Raw genomic sequence first — 23,611 nt, 5'->3', positions numbered from 1 at the left:
CAACAGACACTCTGTGAGGTAGGTGGGGCCGAGAGAGCTCTTACAGCAGCTGCCCTTTCAAGGACAACTCCTGCTAGAGCTATGGCTGACCTAAGGTCTTTCCAGCAGCTGCAAGTGGAGGAGTGGGGAATCAAACCCGGTTCTTCCAGATAAGAGTCCGCACACTTAATCGCTACACTAAACTGGGTCTCCGTAGCAGCAGTGGCACACATCAATGTAGAATGGAATTGCTGGGATTTCTAATATAAAAGGGCAAACTGGTGGGAGTAGAGGAGCTATAAAACTCTACAAATGTGCCCTTTCTGTTTTTTTAATGGCCAGTGGCTATACACAATAAACTTTTGACTGACTGACTAACACTGAAAGTCATCATCTCGCAAGCTGATTCTGTTCCATTGCACAAAACCCTCTTCTTGCTATGTTGATCACTCATTTCTGTTTAAATACTAGAGGCAGTGGAAGTGATGGTGGCTACCCATTGAGTACCGGATCCAGTTCAAGGTGTTGGTACTTACCTTTAAAGCCTTATATGGCCAGGGGCCAACATACCTACAGGACTGCCTCTCCCCTGTATGAGCCCCGTAGGTGTTTACGATCAGTAACCCAACAACTTCTGATGATAACTGGCCCCAGAAATGTCCATCTGCCTGGTAGAATGAACTCCCCCTGGAGATCCGGGCCCTGTGGGAACTGCTTCAATTCCGCAGAACCTGTAAAACAGAGCTCTTTCACCAGGTTTTCAGCTGAGGCAGTGGATGTCACTTGTTACCGGTCTCCCCCCTTCATTCCATCCCAGTGCTATAAGATCTGCTGGACCTGGACAATAGGCAATGTCTGTGAGACAGAATTTGCCATTTTAGTACCTATTGTTATTCTGTAATTTTAGATTTTATATATTTTAAATTGGTTTTTACTGTTGGTTGTTTTTATGATGTAATCAGCCCTGAGCCTGTTCTACGGGAAGGGTGGGCTAAAAATCGAATACAATAAATAAATAAAATGCTGGGTAAGGGTAAGCATTAATTCAGACAAGGCAGAAGTATGATGGAGAGATATGGGAGGGTAAGGCTAATGTGGGAATAGGTGTTCAATGTGTACTGGGTGAGATTGTACTCCCAAAAGGCTTGCGGGGTGTGTGTGTGTGTGGTGTGTGTGTGTCTTCATCCTTAGATAATCAGGTTGGTGAGCATTTTACCAGTTTGGATAAGCTTGCCACCTGTGACCATTCAAAAAGCTGATCTGGCTACAGTCACACATTCCTTGCAAAAATCTAGGTTAGATTACTGTAATGTGCTCTGTATGGGACTGCAAAGAAATCTTAATGTGGATGTGTTGAACATTAAAGGTGAAAAAGAAAAGAGGAAGATGATGATATTGGCTTTATACCCTGTCCTTTACTGCCCCAGAACTGCTCTTGAGTAGAACAGCTTTGAGAGAACTTGTGGCTGACCCAAGGTCACATCAGCAGGTGCATGTGGAGGAGTGGAGAATCAAACCTTGTTCTCCCAGATAAGAGGCCATGCACTTAACCATTACACCAAACTGGCTCTCCATTGCTGCTCCAACAGTTGCTGGTGGTGTTTAGTAAGACTGATGGGAAATGCTTTCCCCAGTGATTTACTTTTCCTTGTCCCTAATGTTGCAAGTTCCTGTATGAAGCAAACTTTAGCCCTGCCTGCTGTGCTGTTCCCGCTACCGAGTTGATTGCTTTAGTTTATATGATTCTGGGCATCATCCTTTCCCCTCCCTGCTGTCACTTGTGAGAGGTCTGCAAGCCCTTTTTAAGACAAGGAAAAGTGGGAAGGAGAAAGCCATGTATATGCACATCCAGGCTCATCCAGGAGTTTCTTCTTCTGTTGTTCTGCTGACCTCCTTCCCCCATATTGCAGGAAAGAATAATTCAATTGCAAAAGCTATTTTTCTTTCATTGCTTATCAGTATATTAAAATGTTGTGGTGTATTTCTGTTTCTAACCCTTTTCTGCCTTGGCCCTTTTGTGGGAGACATTTAAAAGAGGTGGGTTCATAGATACAAGTACAAAAATTGTTTGTTTCCCTGAATCTTGGCACTGGGAAAAGTGGTGCATAAATACTTTAAAGAACATAAAATAAATCCTACATGTTGTAGATGGGTGTCTCATTTGTAGTCATGCTGAACGGCCAGTTGTTGCGTTCTGTTCCACTATATAACAGGGAAAAGAAAAACTACATGATGGGAAACAGTCATTCAGTCTGATGGCGGGACCTTTGACTCTTGAAAGGTGATACCCCAAAAACCCTTGTTAGTCTCTAAGGCGTTCTGTGTGCCTGCAGTGCTGTCAAGAAGCTGCTTCTGACTTATGGTGATCCTATGAATTAATGACCTCAGAAATGTCCTACTGTTAACAGCTGGTAGTACGATATCCTTAATTTAGTCACTTTAGCTTCTAGGGAGAGTTCAGGCTTTATTTGATCTAGAATCCACTTATTTGTCTTTTTGGTGATTCATGGTATCCATAAAACACTCCTCCAGTATGACATTTCAAATGAATCAACTTTCTTCCTGTCAGCATTTCTCATTATCCAACTTTCACACCCATACATAGCAATGAGGAATACTATAGTATGAATTATTGTGATCTCGGTTGCCCACAACAGATGCTTACACTTAAGGATCTTTTCTAGCTCCTTCATGTCAGCCCTTCCCAGTCTCAGTCTCCTTCTGATTTCTTGAGTATGGTTTCTCTTTAGGACGATCATGGAGCAAAGGAATGGAAAATCTTTAACAATTTCAATTTCTTTGTCATCAACCTTAAAGTAGCATGATTCCTCAGTGGTCACTGTCTTTTTGAGATTCATCTGTAATTGTGCTTTGATACTTTCTAACTTTCATCAGTTTCCTTCACTATTTTCTGGCTGTAAGGTGGAGTGAGCCCTTACTGGATAGCCCAGGCTAGCCTGATCTCATCAGATAGTGGAAGGTGAGCAGGGTCAACCTTGGTCATTATTTGGATGGGAGACCACCCAGGAGGAGTACCAGGTTGTGCTGGTTGTTCTGAGACTTTCTGCAATTTATAGTCTGTAGGGTGTTTTGCAGAGCTGGGTACCAAGATTGGTGGATGAAAATGCCTTCTTCCTTTCTGTTAAAATTGTGCTGGTGTTTGTAAATCTCAATAGCTTCTCTGTTCAGGCGGGTATGATAATGTGAGACCATAGAAAGGACTTGCAGAAAGTCTCAGAACAACCAGCAAATTCCACAGAACAATCAGCACAGTCAACAACCATCTTCCTTATCTTCAAACCCCTTCCAACCCTCCCAGCAATTAACACAGAACAATGGTCGCATTCAACAGCCAGTTTCCTTATCACTATCCTTCCAGAAAGCCCCACCAAACAATGGGCATATCCACAAACCAATTGCCCTTTCATCACACCCCCTCCAGCCTAGAAATAGCAGCTCTCCAGCAGCCCTGGCCCCACTCAATGCACAGCAGCCAAGAAGGTCAGAGCGCCTGCTCCGGCTGCAACGCCACTGAGGATGTTCTCCGCAGCTGAGAACGAAACGTCTGGAAGGAAAACTTTCTCCAATAGAACACGGCACTTGAGCCCGAAAGATTCTACAAACCCTAATGATGTTACCAGCTGTGAAAACCTGAAATCTTTGATAATAACTATTTTAACCTAGAAGAAAAGAGTATCAAAAATTCATTATTCTCACAACTTAATCATCTAAGTTTTACCAGGTCTATTTTATAACATTATTGTTAAAAGTATTTTAATAACTATGTATAATTTAAGAACATAAGAGAAGCCATGTTAGATCAGGCCAATGGCCCATCCAGTCCAACACTCTGTGTCACACAGTGGCCAAAATTTTTTTATACACACACACACACTGTGGCTAATAGCCACTAATGGACCTTTGCTCCATATTTTTATCTAACCCCCTCTTGAAGGTGGCTATGCTTGTGGCCGCCACCACCTCCTGTGGCAGTGAATTCCACATGTCAATCACCCTTTGGGTGAAGAAGTACTTCCTTTTAACCTGTCTGCTCATAAATTTCATCGAATGCCCACGAGTTCTTGTATTGTAAGAAAGGGAGAAAAGTACTTCTTTCTCCATCCCATGCATTATCTTGTAAGCCTCTATCATGTCACGCCACAGTCGACGTTTCTCCAAGCTAAAGAGTCCCAAGCTTTTCAACCTTCCTTCATAGGGAAAGTGTTCGAGCCCTTTAATCATTCTAGTTGCCCTTTTCTGCACTTTCTCCAATGCTATAATATCCTTTTTGGGGTGCGGCGACCAGAACTGCACACAGTACTCCAAATGAGACCGCACCATCGATTTATACAGGGGCATTATGATACTGGCTGATTTGTTTTCAGTTCCCTTCCTAATAATACCCAGCATGGCGTTGGCCTTTTTTTATTGCAAACGCATACTGTATTGACATTTTCAGTGAGTTATCTACCACGACCCCAAGATCTCTCTCTTGGTCAGTCTCTGCCAGTTCACACCCCATCAACTTGTATTTGTAGCTAGGATTCTTGGCCCCAATGTGCATTACTTTGCACTTGGCCACATTGAACCACATCTGCCACGTTGACGCCCACTCACCCAGCCTCACAGATCCCTTTGGAGTTCCTCACAATCCTCTCTGGTTCTCACCACCCTGAACAATTTAGTGTCATCCGCAAACTTGCCCACTTCACTGCTCACTCCCAACTCTTGACTTGCTCTAAGCCATTAAAAACCTATGTATAACTCTATACTTATTTAACTTATTTAACCCAATAAAAAGTCAGTTGAAAATTTTAGTGTAACTTGTGTTGTACAGTTTCTCTTTAAATACTTTGCATGAACACCATGCGCTTGGTATCTTGAATGTGCTGACAGTCATTAGTTCAGGTAGCTACATTAGCGAGAAGATCCTCTGTTGGTGGCAGAAAGGCACGCAAGTCTTCCTCTTCCCTTCTTGTCAATTTTATATCAAGATTGTCCAGAAGCAGCTTCCCCGTCTTGATGTCTGATGCTTTAAACAATGAGCCTCCTTTATATACATGAATGTCAGATACAGGGCTCCATCTAAACCTTATGTTTCATTGTATAACTTAGTGGCAAAATTTTTTAATTTTTTCCTTTTCTCAAGTGCCTCAGCTGGCAGATCCAGAAGCACTATCACTTTTTGCCCATCAAAGCTTAGAGAACCTTTTCTTCTAGCCTCCTGAAGTATCTTCTCCCTTGTCTTGGGGTAAATGAATTGGGCCAATATGTCTCTTGGTCTTCCATTTTGCGCCATCGCTAACAATCCCAAGCGCATTGCCTTAGCAATGGCAGGGGCTGAACTGCTTTCTTGTGCAAACTCCCTGGCCAGCCATTTAGATAGGAATATAACTGTGTCCATATTTTCCTTCGCTCCTTCTTTAATCTTTAATCCCTCAAAATTTTAAGTTTAGTGCCCTCCAGCGATTTTCCAAAGCAATCACTCTGGTGTTAAGTAGGGATTCTTTAGCTTTTAACTGTTTTAGTTCTGCTTGTTGTGCCAGCAATATTTCAGCGGTACGTTCCGCCATTTTAGCGGTTATCTTAAGATCGCTTGCCACCTCCTCCACCCTTCTATTAATTGGTTCCAGTAATCCCTCTGCTGTTTCTCTGAAGCAGACTTGTATATCTTCCCTCATTTGGTTTAGGTCCCTTCTACAAATTGGGGCATCATCCGTATTAGTCTTCTCAGTACTGGGAGAATTCCGTCTGGTCGCCATGTTAGGACCTGCAGGGGAAGAGCAGCTGAGTTGTGCAGGGGAAGAGTTGGGCGAAAACTCTTACCGAAGGTGAGGCTTCTGCAGCAACTTTCTCCGTGGTTTTTGTTCTATTCTTTGCCTTTACCTTTGTTTTTAGCGGTTTTCCCATCTGGGACCGGGTTTGGAGCCTGCGACTTAGCTGTAGCCCCTAGATTTAGCCGGGAAGGTTGAGGAGCTTCACTAAGATGCGTCCGCCATTGCTCAGCGACGCCCCGCCCCCTCCTAATCGAAGATCTTTGAATTGGAAATGGTGAGGATTGAATCTAGGTCCTTGTGCTCTGCTACTGAGCTTGTATTCCCTTTCAAACAACTTGTCACTAAAATTGCTGGTTCATGATTTTAAAACTTTGTTCTCAGTAGTTAGAGCCAGGAATGGGTTTTGACTTTTCACAGGAAGGGCCTGGTGGGATTTTGGTTAATCAACCATGGCTGCAGATTTTGACAAAGCAGGGATGTAGCTGAGAAGATTGACCAGTGGCAAAACACATTAACCCTCCCTGGCTCAAAATGTTGAATAGGCAACTTTTTTTTTTTGAGTGATACGGGTGAGGGAGGTTGGTTAAAGGTGTTTTATGGTATTTTTAAATTTGAATTTCTAAGACTGTTTCAACTATGGGAAGTGTGGAGTATAACTCTTTTAATAAAGGAATGTAATTCTGGATGCAAAATAGGTAGCATTTCTAACAGCCACTCAGGAGACCTTCAGCACCAAACTTTAAGTGGGGGAGGCTGCTTCTTGAAGAAAGATGAAGGCATATGCAGATGAAGGTTTATACCCTTAGGACAGGACAAGCATGTCTGCTCATGAGACCACTGGATCCCTGTCTCTCATGGAAGTAGTTAAATGTATGGTGAATGATAAATTCAACTTCTGCCAGTAACATCTGCTGGTATTATTGATTTTTAAAAAAATTCTGCTGTACCAGTAAATTGCTCAGAACAGCTAGTAATAAATCAACCATGTAACATTCTATAAAGCTAATTTCGCATAAGAACTAAATAACTGTGAAGTTAAAACTTGAAAAAACCAAGACACTGCAGTTTGTACAATGACTGCCCTAGTGAGTACAGTTCTTCTGGGACCCCCGTCCTTTTCCTCTCCCTCTTCATTTCAGGCATATATTTTACATTCTGCTTGGTTCTGCTCAAGTCCATGTGCCCTTCTTGGCTGATTTTGGATTATGCAATTAACTTTTAAACTTAAAAAAAGGAGAGGGGATTTAGTGTTCAGTTTGCAGATATTGGCATAAATCCCACTCGTATTGCAAGCAACTTACTAGGTACTTTGTCTCTTTTTCATTTCCCATTTGAGCAGTTGGGTGTAATTATGTTTTTTACTTACCCACACTTTTAATTATACACTCAAGCCTTTCAGTGTTGCTGTGGTCATGTCTTGGCTAACTATCTTTGTGCAGTTGTACATTATCATTGTTTGCTTTGGTCTGTGTAATGATCAACCTAGGATTATAGTAAACAAGCCAGGTTTGTATTCATATCCTTTCTGTTTATATCTCTGATTCAGAAAACTGCATTATCAACATATTTAAAATATAATTAAATTGCTAGGCAGAGGCAGGTGGCTGAGCACAGTAACTTGGAGCAAAATTTTTACTACTTCTTAGCTTGTATTCTGAAACCAAATCCATTTTGTGTTTGCTTTGTAGATCAAAAGTATTGTTTTGGAGAGGGAAACATTTCCCCCCATAATGCTTGGTATAAAGAGTGTTCTTTTTTTCTTTTTCTTTTTAAAATCCTGTTCATTTTCCTAAAGTAACCCTGGCCGGTCTGATTTCATTTAATGAATGAATGATGTCATACTGCTACTCTGCCAAGTGGATTTGGCTATATGCTGACACTTAAGGGTAAATGAAGTCCATTCAGAAGGTGCTTCCTGGATTTTGTCAGCTTGAAAAGTAGATGCCAATGTGATTGTCAGAAGCTTTTTTTTGGGGGGGGGGAGGGGGGCAGCACTTTAATGCCAAGTAAAGTTTTTCTAAAATTTCCATGCCTCCCGTCCAGCTCAGTCCTACTTTATTCTGGAAATCATGTACTTGGCAGTGAATCTAGGGGCCCTATTCTATCACCTTGCACTAATTCAAAGGGCACTGACATATATATTGGTTTGTAACCCACCCTACCTGTTTATCTGAACTCCCCAAGTAATAGCATCATGTCCCTGTCTTTGGAAACAACATTTCTGTTTATGCAAATTTCTGATAATGTTTTGAATTTTCTTTAGGCCATTCAAGTACATGTAGTTATAGTTTGATAAATCTTAATTACTGACAATAATACTAATATGGAAAATATGGAAAAAATACTGAGATGTGATACCATGAGAGACAAATTGTCATTGAGGTTATAGGTATATGCAATTTATACTGATAAACCTTTTACATTTCTATTAGTGTTTATTGAATGAGCCAGGCTCCAGTTCTAAGGGATGTTGTACATTACAGATATTTGGATATTTAGTAAACAACATACTTTAAATATTTGTAACAGTCTTTTGGAGTAAGCAGAAGCGATACCTCCTGAGTTCCCTGCTGCATCTTCTCTACGACAACAGGGAAACTGTTTACTAGTCATTGCTTTTTGTCAGGGATTGTAGTAGAACCTAGGGCTAGTGCAAGAAGCAAAAACCATTTTGCTTACTGTCTGCTGTTCTGTTCCTTTTGTGTTCTTAAACTCAACTCTATGTTATGATCTGGGAAGATTCTTCCTGAGTCTCTCACCTCATTTAATGCCTTGATTCTCTTACCTGAGAAAGGGGAAGGAATAGATCAGAATCTGCCAGAGTGAGCCCTTAGTACCCCAGATGAGTTGCTCCTCAATGACATTTAAGAATCTTACTTCTGTGTAAACCAAATGGTGCCAGCTACTGGCTTTGATGTGGATTTAGGCTTTTAACAATACCCATCTAACCCCTGGGTACTAAGGTAATGAGAATGTAATAGATTCAGGGTGGACGAAAGCAAGTACTTAATTTAATCAGTGAGTAAATAAATTGTGGACTTCACTGTTTATGGATATAGTGATGGTCTGATCCTGCAGGATGCCCCACATAAATAGGAGATTAACTCTTTGCATTGCTGGCATTATATCTCCAGGAAGACAGGAAGTCATGTTCTTTTACCCATGTGCTGCACTTGAAATTTGTAGGCATGAATTAAAGTCATGAACATACAGGATGCTTAAAAAGGTAAAGGTAGTCCAAGCAGCAGTCGTTTCTGACTATGGGGTGACGTCTTATCACAACGTTTTCATGACAGACTTTTCTACGGGGTGATTTGCCATTGCCTTCTCCAGTCATAGTCACAAGACAACCTCTGATGGTTTGTCTGTTTGCAAGTGCTATAAGCTCTTCACAGAAAGTCAGAATCCCTTGTCCTCTTCATGAGTCAGGCCAGATGGTGACCAGGAAGTAGCCTGTCCAGTCTTGAAGCCTTCTAGTCCAGCTGTAGCCACACTCTGCATCATCACAGGGTGCAGTAAAGGTAGAGCTTAGAAAATGCCACGTTAACACACCATGGGTTGTGCTGGTCACATTTCTTGTGGTGTTAGTCTCATATTCTTGCAATGCAAGTGGGCCCTTTTGAAGCTTGTCAAGTTGCTTGGTAGCAAGCCTGCTTGTATTGCTTAATGTAATAAAGTAATTAATTGCAGTGTTATAGCTAGGTACCATCTTGTTTGGAAAGTTTCCTTTTTCCTCTTCCTGTCTTTGAGTTATTCTGAGGTTTACCATAGAACTTGACTTCCAAGGCTTTCTATGGGATGGGCAGCCCAGTCCTAAATCCCATGATGCCAGTGCAGTGCAGTGCTGGCCTAGCTAGTCAGTAGTCTATGCATTCTTGACAGAGAAGAAATGTAAAAACAAAGCCCAACCCAAGGAGCTGAGTGCATAACAACTGTACTGGAGATCATAGCAACACAGCTGACAAGCATCAATCATGGAGCAACATACCAGTGATGCTCTTATGCCCTCCATATATAGAAGCAGCCAACCAACATATGGTGATGTCACTTTCCTCCACACAGTTACAAAGGAATAAGGTAACACAGTGCTCTGTACAGCACAGAGGACTGTGGCATGCCTAGTGTGGGGCTGTGTGCTTGCCATACTCCTGGGGTTTCTGCAGATGAGGGTTAAAGTGCAAACGTATTCTTTTGACAGAGAAAGTTGCACAGCCAGTCCAAAGCCCTTGCTTGTTGAGGTCAGAACTCTGAGCCCTTCTCTTCTTGTCATGTGTTTTCTTATATTGTGCTTGCAGCTCAGTGGGTCCCATTGTTTGGTTTGGAGAGTTCCAAGACCACTAAAGGTTTGGAGAGGTTCCAAGACCACTGATCTAAGTGCTCTTCCTACTTCCCCTTCCCCAATTCCCCTTACGGTTTTCTGTTGGAGCAGTTAGTGTTAGGAATGGGCATGACCCCTGTGACAAGCTTGTGAGCTGGGGTTTGGTGACCATGTGTTCTTGAAAAAAATCTATGAGCTTATGAGCGCAGCTCAGAGTGGCTTGGAAAACAAAACCCACCCAAACCCTTTGGCGCAAAATAGCTAGGTGACAGTTGGGGTGGTGATGTTTTCCAGCCTTGGAAACACAAATACAGATCCTCCAAAGCTTGAAAGGCACCGCTGCCTGACAATAACAGAGTTCCCTTCCCTTGCATTTGCTGTGCCAGTGGTGGAAGGATGGATCCAGGGAGACACAGCCACTCACAACTAAGAGGGGGCTCCTGGGCCCTGGCAGGGTGGGAGGGTTGTCACCTTGACCATGGTGGAAGGGTGGGCCTGGGGAGACAGTCTATTTTGTTTGATTAGATGGTGCAAAACAGATTTTTAGTTGCACTGAGGACCCTAGGCCAGAGAAGCAAGAAGTGGCAATTTTTCCCTTGGAAATATAAAAGCAAGTAGCAATTTGAAGACCATGGCAATCCATATATTAACAAAATAGGACATTAGCTAAATAGTCACTAGGAATGACATTGAAGTAGTGTTACTTAGTTGTTGGAGGATGTGAAAGCCTCATAAGTAAAGTTGCATCAGTAGGTTGTAGAAACTCATCCTCCTCCAGCTATAGCATCCCTCTTTTGAACCGAGTGATTTTCAGCTTGTATTTCAGATCCTTTTAATAAAAATATTTTTTCCAAATGTAGCCGATGACTAAAAGTTATGGCGCATGACTGAGTTAACATCAATAATGAATAATATGCATAATTCCTCAGCGTCTTAGCAAAGTGCAATAATAATGCTTTCATTCTTTTGCTGGCTGTATTAAAAAATAGGTAGTACTTCCCATCTAAAGTTATGAGTTTTGGCAGGGGAAATGACAGCGACATCTGTTCCAGACTGTTGGGATTCCTGTTAGAAAATGTCAGTTCTTAATTGTGGAGGGAGAGGGAAAAATTCCTCTTTAGAGTGCTGTATTTGTAATACAAAATGCAGCTGTTCTGATCCTTAGTTGATTGAATTTCAGCATACCGTATACAGAGACTAGGGCTAGTATTGCATGTTCCCAGTATCTATTTTTGGGGGTATCTTCTTTGTCTCTCAGTTCACAAAACTGGAATAGATTTTGTGTTTTCATTAAGTAGTTTTTCCAACCTATCATTCTCAAAATGTTGCTTATAGCATATGGGACTTGAAGGATTTATTCACCAGTGCTGTATAATCATGCATTTGCGGTATTTTGTGCAGGTGGGCATCTAATTTGTTTTAATAATCTACTAAAATATACAAAGGCCATTGTGGTCCACTGGATAGCAAATTCATTTGGAGAGAACTGATTTCAGATACCACAAATTGTATGACCTTGGACTAAGTCACTGCTTCTGACTTATCAGAATAATACAGTTGTGGTGAGTGCAAACATGATAAAGAAGATTGTATAGCACCTGCAAAATGCTGTACATATTCTATGCTACTAAGTCATAGCAGGCTAAAGTTCAGTTTCTGTCTGAATTTTTCCTTTTTATGCACATGGAAACGGCATTAAGATGCCTCTTAAAACCACTCGAATCCTTCCACACTTGATCATCTCTGCTGAACTGTTTAAAGACAGATGATTCTGGAAGCGGCAGCAACATGAAATAAGCAAAGACCTTGGCATCCCTTAGTGTGGTCTAGCAGCGGTATAAAGAAAAAGCTGCAGATGACAAAAACAACTTAAGGCAAGTGTGAAGACCTTGAGAAGGGAAGAGAAATCCTAGTACAATAGGTGGATTGCCTGAACCATTTGTAGATGTTAATTAGCTTTGAATCACAGTTGCTCTTATGCAAAGGTATTTCTGAGCCATGGGGGAAGTATTCTTTAGTCAGTGTTTACCGGTTTTAAGCTTTGCTAGTTGCTCAAACAATGGCTGAAAAGAGAGAAGATCCTTTTCTGGGGGAGGAGTAGAAGATGGAGGAACATGTAAGTACTTCCAGTTCAAGGTTGCTTTTTGCTTCTGCAACACATGTATTCTCAGTGATCAGTGATTAATTTTCCTTAAATGTCTCTTCAGGAGTTTTCTGGTAGAATTTGTTTTGAAGAGCCAAATGGCCTTTGCCAATGTACTTGCGAGTAGAGAGAAAAAAAAATTAAAATGAAATCTTTGAAATAAGTCTTTTGGTTATGAATCTAGAATAGTCAAAGGCCCAGTTCAGGGTGTAATAGTTGCTGAACAGTGGTTCCATGTGAATGGGCATCAGTGTGGCTGGTGTCATTTTTATAAGCCATGTCCTTTAGCTGTTTGCATGGGATGCCCTCACACTAGCATGATTTGCTCTCTTCCAGGGGCTGGTGCTACAGATGTAAGGGTGTTCCATGGAATAGCACAAACCACATAGTTTCAGAGGGTAGCCATGTTAGTTTGCAAAAATAGGCTACATTTGAATCAGGTAGCACCTTAGAAACCAGCAAGATTTTCAGGGTGGGAAGCTTTGATTCTTGAAGGCTTATACCATGAAAATCCCGTTGGTCCTCGAGGTGCTGCTGTACTCGAATCAGGCTGTTTGTCAGATCTGATGAAGCGAGCACTGACTCTCGGAAACTTATACTCTGAAAAGCTCATTGGTTTCTAGGGCTCTGCTGGACACAAACCACATAATTCACTGGATGTGCTAACTATGTGAAGCTGAGCCCTAAACCATGTAAAAGTGTACATTCCTGGCTACTCCATCACCAATGTCACATTTGAACAGAAGCTAAACTAAAACAAGGGTTGACAATTGGATTGGCAGGGAGGATCTGATATACATTATGGACTGGCTCATCTGACTCCTACAATTACAGATACCTTTGGTTGCTGTGATTTTGCATGCCAAAATTCATAAGAGTGATAGTGATCAGTAGTTGGACATTCCGTTTATCCTACAAAACTTTAATTCTAAAGTTAATGCCCAAACCAAATACTTGTCAATCCTTGGCAGGTTTTTTTCCCCTTTCCCCCTGGAAAAACGGGCACTGGAACTCTCAAGAGGGAAATGAAGGAGAAACACACAGGGTTCTTTGAAATAATATTATTCTCACGCACTACAGATTTTCCTCTACTTTAAAGTGGTTTTCAAACTTCCTCATTTCTTTTTTGGGTCTTGCTTTTGGTGCCTAATGCTGAATGATGATCTTGAAGATACCTTGTTTTGACATACTTTGTTGGATCAAAGACTGTCATGATCCCCTGGTGCCCAACTTTCAGACATTTTGGGAGAATTTTATTTCCACAAAGACGTTCCAGAACTCTCCTCCACTGCATTCCCTCAGAAAAGAAGTCCTGGCTTGGTAAATTTTAATGAAGAGTGAAAATAGTATAAGCTGGGATTCTTTTTTACTACTACTTTTTTTGGTTGTCACATGCTTGCATCCACAAAGGGGTAGCAACTTAAAAGAAGAATAACAACCAAAAAAGAGCTGAGGTAGCACAATTCTCACAAGTCTTTTGTATTTTTACCCAGCTGTGTCAGCATTTACCAACCACTAGTCAAAAAATACAAAATTGCTTAAAGAGTAAAGTAAATTTGATATCATTAGTGTTTCCTAAAACCTGCAAAGGATAGGAGAGGGACACTGACTTCCTAATCAGCGAATACCTTTCCCATTTGTGTGTCAGGTGCCCTTTATAAGACTATAGGAAACTGCTTGGTGGAAATTGTGGATCAGCTTTGATTGTGTTTGAGGTGCATTGGGGGAGATGGTTGCATAAAAGCTGTGGCTTCATGGAGATTAATTGGAGGGTGGTTAGTGCAGATTTTGACCTGCTGCTGATTTTCAGTTTGGATTCCACAATTTTTCTTTTAGAGAGAGAAGAAAATTATTAATCCCTCCCCTCTAGAAAAAGTAATCTCTCTATGAAGGTGTTCTCCAGTAGTTAGAGACTTGGAGTTGACCTAGAAGAATTGCATTGCAGTTCGCAGTTGTGCACAAGATGCTGTAACCTGGGAATCGTTTGTTTCTGTGCTGATATGTAATATTATTATTTACTGTATTTATGCTACTTTTCTCACTGACACTCAAAGCAGATTGTACAGTGTAAATCAATAACAACCAATATGAAGAAACATATAATAAGTACAGTGTAGGGCAATGCATTCAATGCGACGAGGTTTAAAACTTCTGGCTGAAACTCTGGGGAGCTATTGCAGCTTTTTTGTCACCAAGTATTTCAGATCTAGGGCCAACCTTTTAACTCCAGCTTGCAGTGCGAGACCAGTGTTCAATGAGATGGTAGAATGGGACATACCATATGAAACAAAACTTTCAAGTACAAAACAGCATGGAGAAAGAGTCTTATAACCCCTTTTCCCTGCAAAACTAATTAAAACCTGAACTTTTAACATAGAGAAACTTTTAAAAATCTACCCTTTGAGTTTTGGAGTATTCAGAAGCTTTCATAATATTTTCTGTCAAATCTCTGATTTGTAAGCTCTCCACTCCAAATACACAAGGTCTGGCTAAGGTTCAATAGTAGGTGAGGAGAGAGACAGTATTACATGTTCAGAGGTACTCCAAGTAAAGGCTTATGTTTTACAACTATAGATAATAACTTCTGCACGTGTGGGGTGATGTGCAGTACACAGTAATGTGGCTCTTTTGAGAGATGAAAATTGTGACTGTGGCTTTCCACAGTCTGTGGAGTGAGTACAGGTCCCAGAATGCAGAGGTGAATAACTTGGAAGGTGTGAAAGGATGTGGTATAATTTTTCTTAGTTTTCAGAAGTGGGCAATTGCCTTTGGCTCAAGCAAGGGACTTTTTGCCTAACACAGCTAGCTGTTGCTAAGGCTTTTGCTCATCAGGCTCTTCCCATTTCTTACACAAACCAAAGTTAGCCCTTGCTGTGACCCATCCAAAAGAACTGAGTGCAGGGAACTGCATTAAACCAAGTGAAAGGTTTTGCCCCTGTGGAATAGGCTGTCTAATGTGTGAGTTTGTGCGTGTTTTCCTTGATGATAAATTAGTGATTGTGCTCAGTAGCTTGCAAACTTTTAGCTCCTGAACAATACTTACAATTGACTTTCTATTTTTTTTAAAATAAATTTTAAAGCCGGAATATGTAATGGAAAGATTAACAGACAACATCTGTGTGGTTGGCAGTTTAGTGTGCACAGGGAATACATTTTCAGAGGATTACGCAAACTCCATAAGATTGCCATATTCAGTAATGAATTGCTAAATGGAGGAGTCTGTTTATGGTGAGGTGTAGAGCTTCACTTCAAAGGAAAGACTTTGGATGACTTGCATCTTGTCTTCACCTCGTTGGGACTTTAGAATGCTTAAGCTATTAGGCTTGGTCTGTTTTAAAAAAATGGATAATATTCATCTTCGCATGGGAATTCCAACGCACTCTTTCATACTCTGCAGTGGCTTTCTCAAACTACAGCCTCTTCATTAAGCCCCTATTGCAGAATTTGCCAGGGAGGATGGGTATGGGTAGGGTATGAACATGTGAAGCTGCCTCTGGTGGACTACTGGTTTTTCAATGTCAGCATTGTCTGCTGTGATTGACAGGATCTCTGCAAAGTCTCAGGTCTTCTGCGCCACTTACTATCTGGTCTTTTTTAACTTGAGAGGCTGGGGATTGAACCTGGGACCCTGCGAATGAAAAAAAATGCTTTACCACTGAATCATGCCCACTCCATGACAGGCACTATGATGGAAACCCATGTTGAAATCAAGGACCCTGCAAACCTCTGGCTTTAAAAGGGAGAGGCTTCTTGTCATTACTCATATGTTCCATCTTCGAAAGAGTAAAGAAGATTTTATAAAACCCTTCTCATGTAAAGCTTAATCGCACAGTTTATACAGGGAAATGATGTTGCTTCACAACTGCTTTGTTGGGTTACTCTTAGATGCTCACCAAAACCAAATCATAACCACCATTCCTGAAGTATTAAGGCTTTTTTAATGCAGGTGGGCAGTTTTGATGGCGAGGAATAATCTCATTTGATAGTGATGTTATTAATAGGGGTATGTATTTATTGAAGGTATTCTATATTAAAGTTGAATTGTGCTTTCTGCTTTATCCTCTAGATTCAGGGGTGTCAAACACGCAGCCTGAGGACCAAATCACCCCTCAGAGGGCTTTTATCAGGTCCATGAGCAACTCACTTTCATCTGCTTCTTTATCTCTCTTTTGCTTCCTTCTATATCACAGCTTGCTTTGCCAGGCTTGCTCAATTGCACAACAGTTATAGAGCAAAGTCTCTATTTTCTCCATTGACTGACCAGCACACAAAGCAACTTAAGTACAAAAGCTCACAATCCCCAGCCATTTCATGTTTTCCTCTGAGTCTTAGGCTCAAAACATTTACCATGAGATTTCTCCCTTTCTCACAATATGAGAAATGGGCAGTCAATGAAATTGCTGAGCAGTTGAGTTAGAACAGATAAAAGGAAGTACTTCACCCAAAGGGTGATTAACACATGGAATTCACTGCCACAGGAGGTGGCGGCAGCTGCAAGCATAGCCAGCTTCAAGAGGGGATTGGATAAACATATGGGACAGAGGTCCATCAGTGGCTATTAGCCACAGCGTATTGTTGGAAGCAAGTATTGTCTGGGGCAAGTGATGCTCTGTATTCTTGGTGCTTGGGAGGCGAACAATGTGAGGGCTTCTAGTGTCCTGGGCCCACTGGACCTCCTGTTGGCACCTGGTTTTTTTGGCCCACTGTGTGACACAGAGTGTTGGACTGGATGGGCCTTTGGCCTGATCCAACATGGCTTCTCCTATGTTCTTATGAAATTCTGAGCAAACTATTATAGGTGCATGTGAAATATGCACAAAGTCATGTGGCATTATAAACATTACTCTCCCTAATCTTATGCATCAAATAGATAACAGTCATGTCTATGCCGAAAGACATAGACTCTTTAGAGTAGCTTAAAATATGCAATCCTGCTCTTAGTGCCAAGAGTCAATTAAAGGATGTTCTCCTGGAGAAACTTAAAAAAACCCCGAACCAAACACCTCAGGTGGAACTGTCTTGAGTATCGTTGACACTTCTGTTTGTTCTTAGTCCTCCACAAACACCCTTTTACCTCAAGCTCAAAGTGTATGCAAAACAGTAATTTTAGAATAGATCAACCACTAAAAAAGTGCCCTTATTTATTATTTGGAGGCACTGTGGCAAAACCCCCAATCCATTCACACTGCTTATAGCTTAGGGGAGAAGAGCCTGTAATGGACAAGCAAAGTAGAGAAATCCCCAAAGGGCTAATTACAAGGAATGGCACTTCAGCAACTGTGTGTATTTAGAATAATCCTTACTCCCAGCATATGATTCTTTGATCACTCAGGTACCTGTAGAGAAGCACTTGCTGTTTGCTCCTGGCTGTTAACATGATGCAGATTTGCCTTCTGGTTCCTGAAGTCTGTTAAGTGAAATGTCCAAACTAGTGGAGACTTGTTTCCTTGAATCAAGCTGTACAATATGGTATATTTTTGGTGCCTCCTTGCAGATCATAGCCTAGCTTACCAATGAACAGGGAGCAGTGAGAGTGGTGTTGGAGAATGTTGTATTCTAGCAGGAAGTGACAGTGAATGTGCCTTAATACAATCTCGTGGAAGATCCAGGGCTAAGCCCCTGGCATTACATGAGGAGGCTTTGGTCCTCTCGCTTGCATTAAGTCTTGAGTGTGTTCAGCTTGGATTTTGAAGGCTTTTGGAGAACAAAGCTGGCACCCAATTTGATTATAGGGCACTTCTGGTTTGTGGCTTGAATTGCTGACCATTGTCAAAAACATTACAAAAGATTAAATTCTAAAAGATTAAACTCAAAAAAGGCAATATCATATCAAAATAGGAGAAAACTGGATAGCATTATTGGGCCTCAGCAAACAAAACCCCAAGATGGAGAATTGTTTCATGAACCTTGTTGAATTCAACTTGCATTTAACTTCAGCTTTAATTCCTGAGCCTTTGGCATAACATGGGTGGCAGGAAATCCAAATAATTTATTAAAACCAACGCTTACGTTTTGGCTGCCTGAAGGAACTGTCTTATTACTAATGTGATCATTTGTTGAGACTCCTTTATAGACAACTGACAAAATTCCAGAATTTTTGCTTTACTGTTTCATCCATGATGGAGTGTGCATGCACATGAAAGTTTATGTCCAGAATTAAATTTTGTTGATCTTTAAGCTGCCATGGGACTCAAACTTTGTTCTGTTGCTTCATGTATGCAAATTCTGATCTAATGCAACAGCACAGCCTTGCCTCTGGGTGTAGTAAATGAGGGAGTCACTGGCAGTGTTGTCTAAGTTGAAAAATGGTGTCCTTTACTGTTCCTTAGGTTAGTGGGAGCAAGATGACAGAAAGTTCCACACCTTTTCCTAACATAATTTCTGTACTTCCATTTCCAATGCCAGGACCAAGTGGGAAGGTTGTTCCCTCGAGTCCCACGTTGCATTTTGTATATTTTCTTCCCATTCAGGGGCTGATCTCTTACATACTTGTTGGGAATACTTTAGGTATAAGAAAGTCTCATGCATAGTTTGTTTCATAAAAGTGTTATCCTAGCTGATCAGTAAGTAGATTGTTCTCAGATATTTAGATGGAATGGAACAAAGATTATAATGTTCTTGAATTTACTGAACATTGCAAAAATCTTGGTAGTGAGGGAAAAATGGCACTGGCCAGTGTTCTTTCTAAGCTGAGTTAGGGTGAGCTAGCTCACAGATTTTTAGTCTCCAACTCACACATTTTTGTCTTACCTCAGGAAGGATGACCCCTCCAGAGCACACTAATTTATGCAGTAGCTCACAACTTTAATGCCAGTAGCTTACAAAGTAGAATTTTTGCTCCCAAGACTCTGCAGCTTAGAGGGAACACTGGCACTGGCCTAACTTTTTTTGCTCTAAAAGACTTGATAACTAAGATGTGGAAAATGCTAAGCCGTCCACAGACTTGCAGTTAATAGACAAGAAATGCAAACAAGATACATTTGAAAGAATGAACCATTTATTGTCTTCATGGACTTGTATTACAATATTGATAGTCAAGAAATTTGGCAAAGGAATAGTTCAATTAATTTTCAGGAGGATGTTTGGCAACAAATCTGGTCATCTCCTTTGTTTGTTTCAAAATCATTGAATATACAATTACAAACTCAAAAATTTTTGTTTCGGTGGTATTTAACACCTCAGAGATTAAGCCATATGGCGATAAATCAATCCTCCAAATGTTGGAAAAATTGTGGAGAGGTGGGCACATTTATACACTGCTGGTGGTCTTGCCCGAGGGTGCAGTCGTTTTGGGCAGTAATTGTGGCAAGGATATCACGGGCTATAGTTTACCCTTAAGATTGGAACTCATTTTGCTTGACTGTTGGAAAGATTTTTCTATTACTTCTCTCAATAAATCCCTGATATCCCTTTTACTAGCTGCTGCTAAAATGGTGTTAGCCCAATTTTGGAAATCTCCCAATATTCCTCCAGTTAAAACCTGGTATGCTAAAATCTGGGAGGTCTATGCTATGGACAAGATAGCAGATAGTTTATGCAATATAAACAATTCAGAAAGTAACGAATCTCTGATGTACAAGTGGCTTCCATTTCTTAAATTTTCTTTTGGTCCTGTAGATCAGATGCGTACATGTATACCTGGTAGATATTATGACATTATTAATTTGATGTAATTAATATATGGACAGAGTACTTATTTTTTAATTCAGCTGCCAATTATGTATGTGTGTGTGAATGTATGTATGTTTTGTTTTGTTTGTATTTTGTATATATATATTTATATTTTGTTTTCTGTTGGTATGCTATACTTATACACAAGGAATGATTGCAGATACAGTCATTGATTGCTTTATTTGTATGTTTATTAAATTCAATAAAAAAGTTTTTGGACAAAAAAAATATTGATAGTAATGCATACAGCTCATTTTAATTGAAATATTCTTTTGTGGAAATATTCATTTTTGCACAGTATTTAGTAAGCCAGTGCTATGGTTTTTTAGGAAAATCTGAATCAGAAAATTCTCTGATTTACAGGTAAATAAATTTAAATACTTAAATAATATTAGCAGAAGAAGGCAAATACACTATATATGCAAGCACTGGTGATTGTCCCTGCTTCATATCCCACAGCTAGCCCATCTAACATAATTGCTTTGCAAATCCCTACTCATGCCTTGAAATCTCTCTGGGTGACTTTGAGCCTGTCACTCTCTCTCAAGCAAACCTACCTCACAGGATTATTGTTAGGATAAAATGGAGGGAGTGGGGGGAGAAGGATATTGTAAGCTGTTTGGGGAAGAGTATGTGCAGGTAATAGAGTTACCTGGACTTAGTTTTTCATTGAAGGATGAGAATGAAAGAATGTGTGCTTTTTAGTGCAATGGCAAGGTAATGTGTGGCCTTCAAAAGCCATTTGAAAAAAAGACTGAAAAAGGTCACAAGATGTGGGGGATTGCTGGAGGAAGGGACTGCCTTTTCAGGGTATTCATGTACCCATGTTCTGCACAGCACTTATAGTCACAGCTGATGTGCTAAATGGCAACAGAAAACGCATTTCTCTAGAAATAAATATTGAAATCTATGCTGCGAAAATGCAATGTCTCTGCAACTAGTTTGGAAGGAGTGCTGGGAAAATGCAATGTCTGTGCAACTAGTTTGGAAGGAGGCTTCAAGTTCCCTGGAAGACACCTTCCTCCCACCTTTATGCTTTTTCAGGACTGAGATAGTGATGCTTTACTGTACGTGGCAAGGTAATCACGCGATTGACTGCTGTTCCTGGTAAAGAATTGGAAGTCTGTTAGCTTTATGTTTGATAGTGAGTTACCTTAAATAGTCATTTCTACCATAACACGGTAGTTGCATTCCAGAAGACTGCTATAGCATGACTTTTGTAATGTGGAATGTGATCGTATTGGAAAATAGAACGGAATAAGTGTAGGGAGAAGTTCCAGACCCTAACCTGGTTGAGATATATTTACTCCAACTACTGGGTTATTGCTGTTTGTTATATCACTAATTTCAGTTATAGTGTAAAGGAAGCAATAGAAGTCCTGTGAATTTAGGGGGAGGTATTTGTGAATTTCCTGCATTGTGCAGGTGGTTGGATTAGATGACCCTGGCTGCTTAGGCACACTCATAACTTGCACCTCATGCTTCATAGTAATTGCTGAATTGGTTTGTGTGTGACTTGGAGCAATTGTTTCCTGTTCTTTCCTTGTATTTGAACCAATTCATGTTTTACAAATGTGTGTTCTGGCAGAACTTAGGTGTATGGGTGCACATTTGTAGGCTTGTTAACTGACAAGCAATTTAATGGTTAACTTTTGGCAACACTATCAGTTACATTGCTCACCATTTCAATTTCACCTTCTAGAGCAGTGGCTTCCAACCTTTTTGGCACCAGGGACTGGTTTCATGGAAGACAGTTTTTCCACAGGCTAGTGTAGGGTGGGGTGCTGGCTTTTTTGCCACCCCAGGCTGCCCCCCCCCCACGCCCTGCCTCTGCCCCCATGGGGGTCTTTAAGTGAGGTGTAGGCAAAAGTTGCTGCCGTGCTGCCCCTTCCGCCCACCCAGGACCTGGACAGCTGAAAGAGGAGGTGCTTTGGAGTGAGGCCACACCGATTTCATCCACCTGGGTCCTGGGCAGGTGGAGGAGGTGGCGGGGCTGCTCTGCCTTGCTCTGAGGCTGCCTCCCCTGCAAAGGGAGGCAGCCTCTGAGTGAGGCTATGCTGCTTCTTTTGTCTGCCCAGATCCCGTGTGGGTGAAAGGGGTGGTGCGGCACCTCTGCCTTGCTCCGTGGCCCGGTTGCTAACAGTCCATGGACTGGTACTGGTCTGCAGCTCAGGGGTTGGGACCCCCTGTTCTAGAGAGTCCAGTAAATTAATTTGCTAATGAAACATCATCCACAAAATCATGGTAGAAGTAAATTCCAGGCTTTTTTATTTTTTTAAAAAGTAAGTTTGTATTGGAGCATATACTTTTGCCCCAGTTGACCCACAGCTCTGCAAGTAAAATTGAGGAAGCAGCCAAAATAAAAAAACAACAACATAGAGATAACAAGTGAATGCAGTTACCCTTAAGCTTGTCCTGACATTTATCCTGACAAAGAGACAGGTTTTCTAGGTACAATAAATTGTTGTGCCTTCAGACAGTTAGGGAATGGGAAAGACACAAAGTAATTTTTGATGTTAACATGAATGTTCAGGATCTGAAGCTTTCAAATTGAATGTTTTTGAGTGGAGATATTTCTTGAAAGTTCAGGGAATTTCTCAAAAAAAGAAGGAATTAGACTGACTATGGATGTTATAGCTCCCACATTCCCCTTTGGGTGCCTCATTCTTCAGCTGTTGCTGTGTAGGAAAGGGAACTCCAGCAGGATATAATGACGATCTTCGAACGGCTTAGCTGAGAAGTAAAACAAGACTTAAAGGAAGGAGCCTTCAAAACAGGTTGGATGAGTATTTTGTAGCTGTTAGCTGTGCCTCTGTAAAGTTGCGTGATGCACACCAGTAGGAAAGATGACATCCTAACCAATTTGTTTGGTGCATGAAAGCAAGTTTTGACTTACGTAAACTTTTCATCAAGCAGGAAAGTGAAGGAGTTTTCTAGCTGTTTAAACCAAAATTGCTTTCCGAGGGCTTGTTTTTCTAGGTAGGATGTTTTTATGATTAGGCAATTCATTTATCCAGTAGAGATGCAAAATTTCTGGAAACTTTTGAAGATGTGGAGAATACATTTTCTCTTTTATGCAGATACAGAAAATTGAATTGGGGAAAATTGAAATATATGCAATACATTCTGAAAATCTAAACTTAGATTTCTACTATAACATAAAATGCCTTGAGCCATAAAATCCATCCAGCTTTTTCATTCAGCCTTTGTCCCACATGACTTTTGGCCATGCTGGTCCCAACATGACTTTTTTGATGATCAAAGTTAATTAAAAATTTAATAAAAATTTAAATTATAAAAAAGTTGAATTCCTTGAATCACCAGCAGAAAAACTAGTTTTATCCAATCCAATGTTTGTAACTGGAACGCTGTTGCAGAGTTCAGAAAACTATGTTGCCAGTTAGTAGAGAGCACATTCAGGCAGGTATCTGAGCAGTTGCTTGGTATTTTGTCTGTACCTGTGTGCTGAGTAAATCATGAAGTGCTGACATCTTCAGTTAATAAGCATAAATCCAATGACAGTTTAAAGGCTAACAATTTTATTTTAAGACCAATGGCTAGACCACTGTCTCTTGATGAGGCAAACCTTATCTGTTGGCTAGGGTTAAATTGTAGTAGTAGTAGTAGTAGTAGTAGTAATAATAATAATAATAATAATAATAATAATAATAATAATAATAATAATAATAATAATAATATCATCCCCTCCCCCCCTTAGGCTCC

The sequence above is a fragment of the Heteronotia binoei genome, chromosome 1 (assembly GCF_032191835.1).
Source record: "Heteronotia binoei isolate CCM8104 ecotype False Entrance Well chromosome 1, APGP_CSIRO_Hbin_v1, whole genome shotgun sequence".
Taxonomy (NCBI): domain Eukaryota; kingdom Metazoa; phylum Chordata; class Lepidosauria; order Squamata; family Gekkonidae; genus Heteronotia; species Heteronotia binoei.
This window is presented reverse-complemented; position numbering follows the sequence as displayed.